At 42.2% G+C, this 16,113-nt stretch overlaps 1 pseudogene; it reads right to left on the bottom strand.

Moving 5' to 3' along the window:
• Positions 1-9,168, bottom strand: part of LOC109457629 (dnaJ homolog subfamily C member 21-like) — a 43,126-nt pseudogene extending 33,958 nt beyond the window's left edge.
• Positions 9,169-16,113: the final 6,945 nt, after the last annotated feature.

Here is a 16,113-nt window from a genome sequence, read left to right as displayed (position 1 = left end):
AAACTCTATCCTCTTAGCCTCAGCACATTAATTGTCTTGGTAATATCTCTGCACTTCCTTTTGTGATTATTGTAAATATTTGACTTGAACTAATTCTATAGTTCTAAATTTTAAAACTCTGTTGAGTTCTCATTCCATCTGGTGCATGCAGTCATGCTCAGCTAATCTTAGTCTTGTCTTTATTAGGTCTTGAGTTAACAAATAAGAGAAATAAGAAGGCTTACCAGGTGCCAAGCAAAGCGCTAAGCACTCGACATGCATTCATTCATTTAATGTTGCTCCACCCATGAACTAAGGATTGGCAATACTATTCCTATTTTACAGATAAAGAAACTGAGGCTCAATGGGGTAGAAACTTGCCTAAAGTTACTGAGCTACAAAGGGAGAGACAGGATCAAACCTATGCCATCAGATCTCAAAGGTGACTAACAATAGTGGTCTATTGCCTCCTTCCAGGAATTTTTCTGACTGAGCGGATGCCACCCAATCATTGTAGAATCAGGAAGACTCTTGGAATCCTTACGCTATGTGTGAATGCCCAGGAAACCTACAGAAAGAACTTGTGACCAGCCAGGGCCAATGTACACACTATCCAAAGGTCCATTCATTCATTCATTCATTTGTTCAACAAACATTTAAGGGCATAGTGTGTGCTAGGTATTGCTTGCAACTGAGAAAAAAATAGAACTAAGAGCCAAAAACTGTTCTACCACACTTGACATGGCTCTACTCCAAAATGCGCTCATAGACAAAGAAGCAAAAAAACATCACCTGAGGGCCAATATCCCTTTATGAAGTCTGGAAACTCAAGTGTCAAGTCAGTGTAGCCTCAATTAAAAATCTATAAAATGGCAGCCACAGCCAACCTTGTATAAGGCTGAGCATCTTACTCCTGCTCAAGAGGCCGCCTCTGCTTCCTAAACAGTTTTATCAGGCCCTATGATTACTTTGTAATGTAAAAATTGATCATTAATCAGTGTTGCCTAAGCAACACACTTAGAATAATAAATAAAAACAGGCTTCTCAACAACCAAGCTTTGGGAAATTGCTGGCATATTAGCACTGACCGATTGCTGAGACGCTGCTCTCCCGGGCTGAAGGGGAAAATGCAGGATGGATGACAACAGAATGCAAAACAGATACTGCAGGATGCGCAAAATTGATGAGACTGTACAAAGGGAATGTAGAATAAATGCCATAGGAACGCCAGTGTCACATACTGAAGCGGAAAGAGCAGGCTTGAGTTCTCCTATGCCAACATTAGCTGTGTGTATCTTACTTTCCCTCTCCAGGCTCAGTTTTCTCATCTGCAAAGTGGGATTAAAGAATTCCTGTGATGTTGAACTCACCAAGTTATTGTTAAATGGATGAGAAATAGTCATGTAAACTGAAAGCACAAAAATGAAGGTGTTTGGGTTCATGGGTACCCTTCTCTATTTAAAAATTTGACCCAATTAAAAACTATGAGATAAAAAGTATCAGAACGTGAGCTTCATCAGTGGTAGCTGAACCTGATTCCTCTTTTGCATCCAAGAATTCTGTCTTTTCTTGCCTTTGCATAAGCAGAGCATCTGGAAAACAGCAGGGGGGATAACAAGAAGAAGGAGAGAGGGGAAGCATACTTCACCTGCAGGCAGAGGCAATACACAAAATGGCATCTCTTCATCATTCTCAGTCACCAGATAAGCTACTCCTTTTCCCACAGGAAGGAACGTCTGAGCAATGGCAATGAAGATGCAAGCTTCCTTCCCAGAATGTTCTCCAAGAGGCTTGACGTATTAATAGAAATTCTAATTTTTATGTCAACAGTCAGTTGATTGATTTTCACAACCCACTTTCTCCAACTCTTGCCTTGTCCCACTACAGAGCCTGGAAAAGCTAACTGCTTGATTTCCCAGACTCCCTTGCAGCTATAGGCAGTCATGTGACACACTTCCACTGTAAGCAGGAAGGTACTGAGTAGATCTGGGAAAAATTTTGTTTTTATGATTAAAACGTATACTGGCCTTGAAAAAAAAAAGCTGGCCTTGAAGATGACACGGCTGGAGCTGGAGTCATCTTGTGGTCACAAGGAAAAGGGCAAGAGAATAACAGAGGCATCAACTCTGAGATTACTGAGCCACTGAACGCATGCCAATAACCACTTCCCAGAGAGTGTAGAATCTTACTAATCGGCAAACTGAAAATGCATGACTGATTCTCTCTTTTCTCTCCTCTTCCTATTCAAATTCATAGTAATTCAAAATGGAAATATAAATTGTAAGAAACGACTCTTTGTATAATTAAAAAAAAAAAAACAATTTGCCATAATTTAAACCTTAAGTAGGAATTTTTTCCTCTCCAACGCTCACCGAAAGTCTTGTAGAATAAAGTGATATTCATGTAGAATTGTGTGAAAGATAAGCAGATCATCATTCCTCCTCATTGAAAAGGCTCAAACCTGTCTTACAAAAACTACCGTGAAGACAATAGTACTCGGTCCTCCAAGAAGTGTGGGAAATGATGCATGTTTCCATCATCTCTTGCTCCATTAACAAACAACCTCTCAACCTCAATGGCATACAACAAGAAACATTTATCTCTAACTCACACATCTTAGATTGGGTGAGTTGGGCTGATCTAGATAAACTAGTAGGGCATCTAGATTCAGGTCATTTCTCCATATACCTCTTGTCCTTCTAGGAGCCATGGCGCCCTGCATGTTCTTCTCCTGGCAAGGGTTGGAAACTCTCAGAGAGATGAGCAGACATGTACACTACATATCTCTGAATGCCTAATCTTGGAAATTCACACTATCACAATTCAGTTGGTAACAATGCCCAAGCTGCAAGACTTCAGCCTCCATGGGAGCCCCCACTCCCACCCCAAAAATATCAGCATCTGTCTTACTCTGCTAAGTCCATGATCATTTTTATTGCTCATCATCATAAATAATGCACTAAAGCTTGGAATTTTCATGCATTCATTGACTCAACAAATATGCATTAAGCACCCACCATGTGCCAGGCACTACCCAGGCATGAGGGATGGAGCAGAGAGCAAGGCAGGCAGGCACAGCCTCCATCCTTGTATAGCTGACATCCTAACAGTTCATTCTAATAGTGTGTTAGGGGTTTGGGAGAGGCAATAAATATAGGAACAAATAAGATAAATATAAAAGTGTTAGCTAGTGATACGTGTTACGCAGAAAATTAAACAGCAGAAAGAATACAGAGTGACAAGGAAGGGAATGATAATTTGGGATATTCATGTAAGTCCTCATTTCCGATAAGCAGAATTTGATCAAAAAAAAAAAAGGATTAAACCAGAAAGAGAGGAGCAGCCAGTGCAAAACCTTAAGGAATATCACAATCTTGGGGGCTGGAGCGAAGGAAGCAAGGGAAAAGTGGTAGAAGAAGAGGAGAGAAGAGACAGGAGGCAGACAGTGTAGACCTAGCAGGGCACGGTAAGAACCAAAATTGGGGGATTGAAAATAATAGGCCACAGTCCTTGGACATATGCCTCTTTAAAGGGGAAAGGAGGGAAAGCTGTATGTCTCGTATACCTATTGTCTTAGTGAACTCAGCTGCTATAACAAAAATCCCATAAACTGGGTCACTTAAACCACAGACATTTATTTCCCACAGTTCTGGAGAATGGGAAGTTCAAGATCAAGGCGCTGGCACAGATGCCGTCTGGTGAGAGCCCTCTTCTCGCTGTACTCGCCTATGATGGAAAAGGGTGCGAGAGCTCTCTGGGGTCTCTTTTATAAGGGTGCTAATCTTGCCCATGAGGGCTTCACTCTCATGACCTATTCACACCCCATAGTCACCCCCTCCTAATACTATCACACTGAGGGTGAGGTTTCAACGTACAAATTTTGGGGAGGGAGGTCACAAACATTTAGTCTACGGCACCTATTGTATGTCCGGGACTACACTAGGAGCCATATGCCTCCACATGCTGATTTACATTTAAATATACATAATATCTTTTGAGTGACAAACACCATCAGCAATTCTACAAACAGAGACCCATTTTCTATTCCAAATCCACAGTAAGGTGTGAGGGAAAGAGGTATGTATTTAAACTCCTCTGACCCTTTCTTGGTTCAAGAGGGAATAAATGCATAATTTCACCAGGGGAATGTGAAGGTCATATAAACAGCACATTAAACTCAATCATACACATAATAGCCTGTTTTTATTCCACCTGGCAGGTTAAATGTCCAACTTTTAATTTCCAAATGGTGTCATATGCAATCATTGCAATTACCATCCTATTCAACTGCTGAGGTAATTTAAACTGTGGATCGCTTCTCCATCCAACAATCTATTTGCAATATGCAATTCTGGCTTGAACGCCAAGGACAAATATTATCCTCCAAACAAATTCAAGTTGAAAGTAATTCACAAATAATGGTTTGTAAAGGAAAGCAACTGTGTGCAGACAACATGACTGAATGACCAAGAAAATCAAGAAAAGTAGCTGATGAAATACAGGAATTAACAAGAGTTCAGTAAGATGGCTGGATACAAGATAAGTATAGGGAAATCAATAGTTCTCCCACAAAACAATGTAAAAAGGTTCTACTCCCAAAAGTATATGTGTGGGTCTAGCAATGACCTTTGCAAAAAGAGTCTGGTTTTTATATGAAGGAACTACAAAACCACTACTTAAACATAAAAATAAAGAATAACTGGATTGAATAATATTTGAAAAATAATATCAGTTTTATTTATAAATGCTTAAAATATGCCAGATAGACATTGGGATAAGTATTTCATAGATATTCAAATGATTTTCTCAAACTCTAAACATAAAATTTTTTCTCTGATTTATAGCTATAGAAACTGAAGCTTAGAGGAGTAAAGTAATTTTCTTACGATGAGAAAGGCAGATTTTAAAATGTAAAATCCGATTGTGCAACTGCCCTGTTGAAAACCCTTCACTGGCCTTTGTTCTTAAAATGGGACCAAATCTTTGCAGAGTTTTGCCTGAAGGTCTCTGCTTACCTCTCCAGGCTTATTCCAAGCCACTTTTCCTTCAAACTCTATGAACTGGAAATTAAACCCAGACTATCCTGACCTACCTAAGATAGGAAGACCCAACATTGTTCAAGTAGGACAGCTTCCCAAATTAGTTTATAGGGGAAATGCATTTCCAAGTTCAGCTGGCAAGGGGAGAAAAAAGTCACAAGATGAGAATAGATTCTTCAAAATCAAAGAGGGAGAAAAGCTTGTGTGTATTTTTATGAAGGTGAAAAAGATAATCCAACACAGAAGAAAATACAGACCACCCTCTCTTTCACTTGTGAATATCCAAGCAAAAATCCAGATAAAATACCAACAAACAGAATCCAACAGCAGTTACATTCCATGACCAAGTGGCGTTTCTCCCCGGAATGCAAGGATTTATTTCTCAAAGTACGTCCTTATCAATATAATTCACCATATTAATAGAGTAAAAGAGAAAAAATAAGAATACCATCTACATAGATAATTGCAAGCATTGATAAGATGCAATAGCCATTCTTCTTTTAAAAAGAAGAAAAAACTTTTTAATAGTAAATACTTCCTTAACATAATACGATAGCTCCATTTCACTCCCCAAAATCATATGCAATCATTGTATCATGATTGTTGAATACGCTAACACTACAAACTCTTCCACTAAAGTCCAGCAAACGTCAACAGAGATCTACTATAATGCATGTTCTCTGACTCTCACCACACCCCCTCCCCATATCCTCTCTGCATCCAGCTCCTCCCTGCTCTGCTTCCCAGGAGGCTGACTTCCTTGGACTCCATCACCAGCCTCTCTTGCCCTGTGGTTTCTGGTTGAGATCTTCCATGGGAGACTTGAGTAGAAAATTCGGGGCCAGGAGAACAGAGAGGTCAGGGTCATCAGTCACCAGGCTGCCTTTCCGTCTAGCTTTGGTTAGAGGTGGTGTGTTCCTCTACCTTAAGGCACAGCTCTTCTGAGGGACCCTCCACCCTGGCTGGGATGAATTTTTGGGAACTGCTTTTTTCACTTGTTCCTTTATGTGTTAGGTATTCCTAAGAGCTTCCCCACTGTTGCTGGCCCTTGGGTTCTTCATCACCTCTTGCTGGGTTTCCTTAGCCCTCACCACACCTTGGAGATAGTCCCTTCCTTAAAAACTGTACAATCAGTTCTGTTGAGTCTTTCCTCTGTTTCCTGCCCTGAGCCTGACCGATACAGCCACTGTCATTACTACATAATGTAGGTCAGCAGGCAGTTATCTGGTAACTTAGCCAAAGGGAAAGATGTTAAGAATGAAAATTGTTATGGGACACATCAAACTAAAAAGCAAAGGAAACCATCGACAAAACAAAAAGGCATTCTAGTGAATGGGAGATGGTATTTGCCAATAATACATCTGATAAGGCGTTAATATCCAAAATTTATGGGGAAAAAAACTCATACAACTCAACCCCCAAAAAACAAACAATCCAATTTAAAAAATGGGCAGAGGACATGAATAGACATTTCTCCAAAGAGGACATACTGATGGCCAACAGACATTTGAAAAGATGTTCAACGTCACTAATCACCACAGAAATGCAATTAAAACCACAATGAGATACCACCTCACACCTGTCAGGATGGTTATCATCAATAAAACAACAAACAACAAGTGTTGGTGAGGATGTGGAGAAAAGGGAACCCACATGCACTGTTGGTGGGATAGCAAATTGGTGCAGCCACTACCTTATGACCCAGCAATTCTACACCTGGGAATTTATCAAAAAATCCAAAACACTAATTCGAAAAAATACATGCACACCTACGTTTACTGCAGCGCTATTCACAACAGCCAAGATATGCAAACAACCGAAATACCCATCAATAAACGATTGGATAAAGAGATTGTGGTATATTTATACAATGGAGTATTACTCTGCCATAAACAAAGAATGAAATCTTACCATTTGCAACAACATGGATGGACCTAGAGGATATTATTCTAAGTGAAATAAGTCAGACTGAGAAAGACAAATACCGTATGATCTCACTTTTATGTGGAATCTAAAGAACAGAATAAATGAGCAAACAAAACAGAAATAGACACATAGATACAGAGAACAAACTGATGGGTGCTAGATGGGAGGGGGGTTGGGAGATAGGTCAGAAGGTGAAGGGATTAGAAAGTACAACTCGGTAGTTGAAAAGTAGTCACAGGGATGTGAAATACAGTATGAAGAATATAATCAATAATGTTGTAAAGACAGGATGTAAAGAAAAGCATAGGGAATATAGTCAATGATATTGTAATATCTATGTATGATGTCAGAGGGGTGGAGTTACCACTTTGTGAGGGGTGTAAATGTCTAATCATTATGTTATTTTGTACACTGAAACTAATAATAAAATTAAATTTAATGTTTAAAAAATAGTACCAGATCTTGAATGACTCAGTGCCTCAGACAAGAAACATTTGTGCTCCAAATTTATGAATAAGGAGGAGACATCATGGACGTGGGCAGCAGAGAAAGGGTCTTCCCGCAATGGTGTCTGTGGCAGATTCTGTGAATTACCCAACTCCCTTGTTAATAAAACTCTGATTTGGGGGTTTGGAGAGGGGAGCAGGCAATAATGCACCCAGCTCCAGAAAGCAGCTAATGATGGATCTGAGGCTCCAAGCCAGTTATAAATTCCTTCATCCTGCTTTCCCAGCCAGTCCTAGCCAATGAGGTATAAGAGAAACTGCCAAGCAGTTAGGGGAAGAGTTTTTGCTTTCCTGTAAAAAGGAACAGATGTATCTGGCTTTACCCTTCTTCTGACCTAGAACATGGCTGTGACCCCTGAAGCTATGAGGAAATAGGCATAACAACAGAACTGAAGAAGTAACGGCTGACATAGAGTCCAGCTGCTGATCTCATGCCAACAGCTGCCTACTGCCAGACTTTGTATTAGGTGAGAAAAATAAGACCTTTTATGTTTAAGTCCTTGTATGCCAAGTTATCAAGGAATGCCGATGGACTCATACGTCACTGTGCGCCCCATTTGGGTTTCTCTAATATGTGTGCTGGATCTTGGTTCAATCCGACTGGGAGGGCAGACTCACGCCTTCTGTGCTGTCAAGGGCATACAGCAACAGTAACAGCTGCTATCTCTAGTCACTTACCTCTTTCCAAGGCCGAGAGCAGAACTCGTCCACCGTGTCAACCCCCTTTTCCTGAAAGGGAGCGTTCCTCTGATGCAAGGTTTAAAAACATCATCACATAGTAATAAGCTGAAAATGCCTGCAAGAGAAAAATGCAGAGTTTTGCACTGTGTCCAACACAGAGAGACACTGACTCACTTTCCAGAAGGCCGTACCCCTCATGAAGGTGCCTAGAAAGCTCTGTTGAGTAAATTCATGGGGTTTTTGATACTTCAGACCCTGGAAGAGGAGTCGCTTTGCTGAGGACATGCATTTCTGAGCCAGCTGGTAGCTAATTTTCTCTAAAATTTTAAGGGGAAAGTCAGGGGGAAAGATGGGGAAAAGAGAGAAAAACGCTACAAAAAAACCATCTTTAAAAAACTATGTATTATATATGAATTTTAATACATAAAACCTGAAAATTCTAAAAAAAAGAATGAAAATGTTAAGGTGTGCCCAAGAAAAATCGCACCAGACAAGTTAAACAGGCAAGGAAAACTACTCAAGATGACAGCAATAGGGAAGAGATTGAACCCAATTCCAAATACAACAGGGGTAGGTGGTTATTTATAGCTAAAAGGGTGGGGTGAGGGAGCCCTTGGGTGAAAATTATTGGGAGGGGCTTCATTAGGTATCCAGGGCGGGGGTGTGGGGCGGATTCTGGCTGAACTGGACTCAGCAGGCCAAGGATCCCCGGCCAAGGATGGCCAGCCAAGGACAAGGTCAACTCGAGAAGCAGATTCAAGGTATCCTGACTAAGGTTTGGCTAGGGAGGGAGTCCTTACGAGGTACTATGGACTGAATATTTGTGCCCCACCCCCCCAGATTCACATGTTGAAATTTCAACCCTCAATGTGATAGTATTGGGATGCAAGGCCTTTGAGAGGTGATTAAGTCATGAAGGTGGGGCTCTCATCAATGGGATTCATGCCCTTATAAAAGAGACCCCCTTTCCCCTCCCACCGTGAGAGGACACAGAGAGAAGATGACTAGGAACCAGGAAGTGGGCCCTCACCTGACATCGAATCTGCTGCCCATTGACTTTGCAATTCCCAGCCTCCGTAACTGTGAGAAACAAATATTTGTTTTTTAAGCCACCCAGTCTATGGTATTGTGTTATAACAGCCCAAAGAGACTTCAGGTGATGCGATTTATACACCTGCAATGCAAGGTTTCAGGTGATGTGATTTATATACCTGCAAATGCTAGTTTTCTGAGTCTATTGAAAAAAAACATCAAACAAGAAAGTGTACAATGATTGACTAAAGCTATGTTAATGGACCAAAACCCAAAGCCTTCTGACATACCGGAGATCCACAAACTACAGCCCACCAACTGGCCAAATGCGCCCTGCCACAACGGCAGCGGAGAGCAGCTGCAACAGAGACCATATGGCCCCCAAAGATGAAAATATTTACCCTCTGACCTTTCATAGAAAAGTTTGCAGCCCACTGTTCTATACAAAGAATAAGCTTAGTAGATTTTTTAAATCCTACCTAAAATAGTATATGCTGCGTATTGAAGACAGACCTTACTTTCACAGCCAGGTTAACATGGAAAAATCAGAGATAATATGTCCAAAATCCAGATTTGAAAACCGGTGGTGGCGAATGTACGCGACCTGAGACTGTGCAGGTACTTTGAGGAGGGTTTTGGACTCTGAGGGGAAAATGAAATACTGGTTGACGCGGATCTGCTCTGATTCCTACGGATGCTTGGGCCGCATAAATAATAAAAGCCCTGAAACACTCAGCTTAAAACACACATTGTACAGCTGCACAAAAACATGTGCTTGCTTTCTAGCCTTATTCTATAGGCTTTTTTTTCCCCTTTTTTTGTTGAGAACAAAGACACACATTAGCCTGGACTTACAGAGTCGGGACGCCAATGTCACTGTCTCCCGCCTCGGGGCACACACGGAGCTGTCATCTGTGACAACAACGCCCGCTTCTGGAACAACCTCCGGAAGGAGCTACTTGAGGATCTTCTTGGGGAGGTGTCACGCTTTGCAGAAACAAGTCCGTGGTGGTTCGCTGGGTCTGTTCTTTCTTCATCACAGATTCGCTGAGAAGCAGAGAACACGCACCACGAACATCCCTCTATGGTAATGAAAACCTCTCGGTGTTGAGTCCATGTTGTCAAACTTGTTAAGGAGCTGGTGGTCTGCAAAAGCTTCCGCCAACCCCCTCGCTGTGTATCTTCTCGGGGGGCGGGGGGTCCTCCGTCTCCTCCTGCAGTTGCCTTTTCTCGTCCTCAGCTATGCATTCCGGTTCCCGTTCCAACGCGTCGTTCGCCATTTCCTCAGGAACCTACGAGCTCCTTCCCCCTGCGAGCTCCTCAAGGGGCGTCCTCACCCACAGCGCGGGGAAGGTTGTTTGCCACCTCAACCACAGCTGTGTCGATTTACGCAACCTCTGTGCTACCACCTTTACGTCACGGCAGCATTACGTCACGTCACGTCACGTCACGTCACGTCACGTCACCTCCCGGCCGCTCCAGCCTCGCATCACAGAGGCTCCGTCATCACGTCACAGCGACTCTGGCGTCACTTCACGGAGGCTCCGGCAACACAGCGGCCGGGGCGCGCGAGGTGACAGGACTTTCTCGGCTCCTTTATCATCGTATGGCACCCCCGTCATATGTGTCGTCCGTCGTGGACAGAAGCGCCGGCCTGCGGCGCGTGACGGGACCGTGACGGACACGATGGGCCTTCAGTCGTAGTGCCTGTCACGACTGAGCGGACGGTTCTGAGAGGGCTTCTCTCCCAAGTCGGGACAATCAGAGCCCACGCGCCTTCGTGGAGGGACCCTGCTCGCTGCTGCCTGAGAGAAGATATTCTCATTCACTAGACAAAAAGCTAAAAGGTACCGTCTTCGGGAAGCTACTAACTGTCATTCTGCCGCCATGAGGGGAGGGTCTACCTGAGGAGGAAGCCAGTGAAGAGAAAACGGTGTTGGACAGGACAGAACCTTATTCTGAGGAGATCATTGAACCGCTAGATCCAGCCGTGCCTGACGTCCACTGGTTTAAATTGCAAGAGCCAGTAAATTGCCTTTTGTCTTAAGCATTTGGACTTCAGGTTCTGTTAACTTGCAACCAAAGGCGTTCTGACTAATCCAGAGATGAAAATAGATATGGGGGACTAAAACCTCTTACGTTACCATCATTTATTCATCCATTGAACAAACACCCGTGAAGTTTGTCAGGCACTCTGCGGAGATCAAAGATGCAGCCCCTGTCCTTAGCGATTAGTGGGTCATTTTAGAAAAATACTGCTCAAGCCTTCCAAAACTTTGCATGTTTACGACAAAGGCTGTGAATCAAGTCCTGGTGACTCGTTTTTTTTGTGTGTGTTTTTTTTTTCTATTTTAGTACCTTTTTTTTTTTTTTTTTTTTTTTTTATTTTATTAAATTTATTGGGGTGACAATTGTTAGTAAGATTACATAGCTTTCAGGTGTACAATTCTGTATTACATCATCTATAAATCCCATTGTGTGTTCACCACCCAGAGTCAGTTCTCCTTCCACTTTGAATCAAAGCTCGAACGCTTCGATGACCTACCCCAATAATGCGTACAGATCTCAGTCCAAATCAGTTGTTTAAGAAATCAAAGGTTTATTTTCTATAACGCTGCTTAATTTCTATTTCAGGCGTCATCCCTTTCGCCTCAAGGTCACAGGTGCCTCCCTACTCCCTCCGCCAAGGTTGTGGTAAGGTTTCACTGCTGTATCATTGTACCCGTTCATCGTAGAGGACAGAGGGCACACAGCATCTGGTCATTGATCCACATCAAGCATGTAGCTCACCTGGCTTCAGTCCTCGAGTCCCTTCAGGTCCGTGGCATGTGTTGCTACTTCCTTTCCAAATACCCATCGAAACAGAGCTCCATTATAAATGCTGAACTTCCCAGCCTCCCTTTCAGCTAGATACAGCCATGGGACTAAGTTCTGTCTAGTGAGATATAAGTAGATGTACCACGTGTGACTTTAGGGACAGATCTTTCAAAAGGAGTTGCTTTGCGTGGGAGATGCACTGTTTCAACCTTCCTGCTGCCAAGAATGCAGATGTGATGGCTGGTGCTCTAGTAGCCATCTTGGAATATGAGGCAACCTTGAGACTAAAGTGAGGGTGGAAGAACAAAGAGATAAAAGTTCCTGATATCTTTGTGTCACCGGCACATCAGCTTTAGACTGCCTGCCTCTGAACTTCTGTGTGTTTGTTTAGACCACTTTGTGGACTGCTTAAACCACCATATTAGGAAACTGTGGTCTCTGTTACTTGCAGCCATATGCAATTCCAGTTTCAAAGTCTACTAGCTCTCTCTGAGCTGCTCTGCAAGCTCAGAAACCCAGGAATTTTTACAAGGCCCCCTTTTCTAAGTCTGGGGAAAAGCCCTCTGTGGTTAAATCCTATTCTCATTAATGGTTTTAGGATCTTGATGTGAAAAGGAGTTAAAAGAAATGAGTCTACTGCAAACCCTGCCTGAGGCAAGGAGCACAGAGTAACTCACTGCTCAAATGGGGGTGGTGGGCTAGAAATACCAGGAGACAAAGGGAAATAGTGCACATCTCAGAAGCATGACCCAACACACAATTATTGAATAGGTTTAGCAAACTGCCCCTGAGCTTCCCTCTGAAAACGTTAATATTTCCTTCTCTTCCAGAAAACCCTAGCAACAATTTCTGCAAGATAATAGTTCTACAAAAAGTTGTAAGTTTCCACCTAATAAACACTGCCAATTGAGAAATGTATAATACATGAAAGCAACCTTGAGGGCCATGAAATCAGATGGATTTGGAGTAATACCATAAGCCTTGTTGTGAAGAAAAATAGTCGTCAAGTTGATCTTTGAAGTAAATAATGAAAGCAAGCGAACGGTCTGAAAAAATTAAAATGGATTATCTTTCCCCAAAATGGGATGATTAAATATGCTAATACACACAGAATTCTGTTCTCTGCCCAAGGCCTATGTGCAAGATGATTTGCACTTTGTTTTAGAAAATCTGTGATTGTTTGGAAGTGTTTTAAATGATTAAGGAGCAGAGATGTGAAGGATAACAAATAAAACAACTAAAGTTTCATATTTTATTGTGAATTGGGCCTGACTTAAAAGTCATGCTGAGCTCCTAATCAAGAAACAGGGAGAGAGCTTGAAAATAATATTAATCATTGATATGGGAGTACTTAAGATTAGGAATTCTTCAAAGGTTTTCAGAAAATTTGCAACACTTTTTCAGATAACACTGGGAGGTTGGGTATTTTTATTTTTCTGCCCTTCAAGATCTTTTTAAAGAAATATTTAAAATAGACCCAGGGTCAAAATCATCTAATAGAAGGAATGCAGTTTTGAATTATTTCTTTATATACTGCTCCAGAAAACAACACCTAATACAAGTAAAATGTTTTTAAGTAACTAACAATGGCGTGGTAATTTCTTACCTGTGGCTTTCTTAAATGCCAGGTCACTGGATGCTATTACACTGGCATAAAGGTTTGCTTTGCCATTCATTATTTAAGTTCACAAATGAGTAGGCCTTTTTCATGAGACCCGATTGTCCATTCCTCTTAGTGGCTTAATTCTTAAATCAATAGTTAACAAAATCTACATTTTGCTTTTAGCACATTTCAGCTTTGTAGCAGCATTGAAAAACAAAAAAAAAGAGCATGAATAAAGTTTGAATCAATAATATAGAAACCTTCTCAAGAAGAAAGAAAACACATTACTAATTCCAAGGTAATATATGAAGTTCACATTGTTTCATCTGTCAGTCTCCCCTTTTTTCAATAATTCCCTCAGTTCAATGTCTAAGGCAGAAATTAGTTTTCAACACTTTTCAGGTGAGGACACTAAGACAAAGAGACTCGTGTGAAGTCACCAGTTCGCTTCCCGTGTGATAGAAGGAGGCACAGATCCATCTCCGCCAGGCTGCCAACACTGTGTTCTTTCCACTGCCCAAGGTAAGAAGCACCTTTGACTATTCCTCTTGTGCCTAGTTCAGAGATGCTCAAAATGGGATCAAGAGAAAGGGAGGAAGGGAGAGAGAAAAGAAGGAAAAGTTATTTCAGAGTCCAATTTCATTTCTACACTTCAGAAAGTGAAATGGAGATTTGACAACTATCTCATTAATTTGATCTGGGTAAACAGCTCCAATGGGACTTGGCTTAATACAGTTGTTCTCAAAATGTCATCCCCTGAGAACTTGCAAGAAATGCAAATTCTGGTTTCACTCCAGAGCTACTGACTCTGAAACTTGGGGGTGGGTTCCAGCAGTCTGAATGCTAACAAGCCCACCTGGTGATTCTAATGCACGCTCAAGTCTGAGAAACAGGCTTAGTAGTAAGCCAGCACTGCCTCTGGAAGCTGTCTGAACTTGGACAAGTCATTGAACCTCTCTGAGGCGTCATTTCCTGACCTGTTAGAATAAAGATAACGAGCGCTCCTCATGACAGTCAACGGTATGAAAAACAAGGAAAGACTGAGAGACTGGCACAGACCAGGGGACACTGGGGAACATGATGACTACATGTGATGTGGCCCCTGGATGGGATCCTAAAACAAAAAGAGGACTGCTGCCAAGTGGATGTTTGTGTCCCCTCCAAAATTCATATGTTGAAACCTAGCACCCAAGGTGATGGTATAGGAGGTGGGCCTTGGGAGGTAATTAGGCCATGAAGGTGGAGCCCTCATAAATGGCATTAGTGCCCTTATAAAAGGGACCCCACAGAGCTTCCTTGCCCCTTCCTCCATGTGAAGACACAGCAAGAAGACAGCCATCTATGAACCAGGAAGCGGGGCCTCGTCAGGCACCCAGTCTGCCAGCACCTTGATCTTGGACCTCCCAGCCTCCAGAACTGTGAGAAATCGTGGCGCTTCAAAAACCCAGTCTTTGGTACTTTTGTTACAGTAGCCCAAGCGGACTAAGACAAGGACGTCAATGGGAAAACTGGTGAAATCCAAATAGAGTGTGGAACTTGGTTAATAATAACCTAACATGTCAGTTGCTTAGTTTTGACAAATGCATCCCGGTGACGTAAGAGACGGACAATGGGGAAAACTGGGTGAGGAGGACACTGAAAATCTCTGCACTGCCTTTGCAAGTTTTCTCTAAATCTCAAACTATTCCAAAATTAAGTTTATTTGAAAAACAGACATGTTACCTGGTTTTCACAGGGGTTGTGATGATTAAAGATACCACCATAAGTAAAGCGTTCTCTGCGCATATCAGACGCCGAATAAACAACGGCTCTGATTGAACTGGCTTCCCCACGGGCTGCAGGTATCTTTTTTCCTGCACTTTGGTGATTTTCAACAAGCATAGATGTAGGGAATACAGTGGGCACAGTAGCTTTTCATCTCACCCTGAGTTCTCTTCTCCCCCTCCTGCCAAGCCCTCTCCCAAGAACAGAGCAGCAGAAACCTTCCCCGGGGCCGCTTGGCGACTTTTGAGTAGCTTGGACCAAGATTTATTGTCAATAGCCCAGTAAGTAACAGCTGTTTGCATTCCTTATCCCTCCATTGCCTCTTGAATGTCAAGTCTCTCGGCTGAAAGAGCATCCTTCATTTGGCTTTGCTTGTATTAAGAATTATTTTTGCATGGCATTATCTCCTTAGCCACCCTCCTCCACTTCCCGCCTTACAAGTCGGAGACACATACCAAAGGCATGACAGATTAATTCTGAATATTACCTACTTTGAGGCAATTGATTTAGTGCACATTTGATTGCCCATAATCACTATTCCGGTAGAGCCTTTGCATTTTCCTTTCCTACTGTCCTTTGGCCTCGTTTTGTAAATACGTAGTAAGCAGATTTTAATTTGTCCCCTGTCACTTCCTTTTCGAAGCCTGGCTGGAGGAGATGCTACCCCAGCATCATTCTAAAGCCACTTTTTTCCCTTTTACAAGTGTCTTTTAGATTCTACCCTTGTTCCTCATTTGTAATCTTTCCCAGGTGGATTAGCTGAATA

Source organism: Rhinolophus sinicus, chromosome 10 (assembly GCF_057876585.1).
Source record: "Rhinolophus sinicus isolate RSI-liver-muscle chromosome 10, RSI-T2T, whole genome shotgun sequence".
In the NCBI taxonomy this organism is placed as follows: domain Eukaryota; kingdom Metazoa; phylum Chordata; class Mammalia; order Chiroptera; family Rhinolophidae; genus Rhinolophus; species Rhinolophus sinicus.
This window is presented reverse-complemented; position numbering and strand designations above follow the sequence as displayed.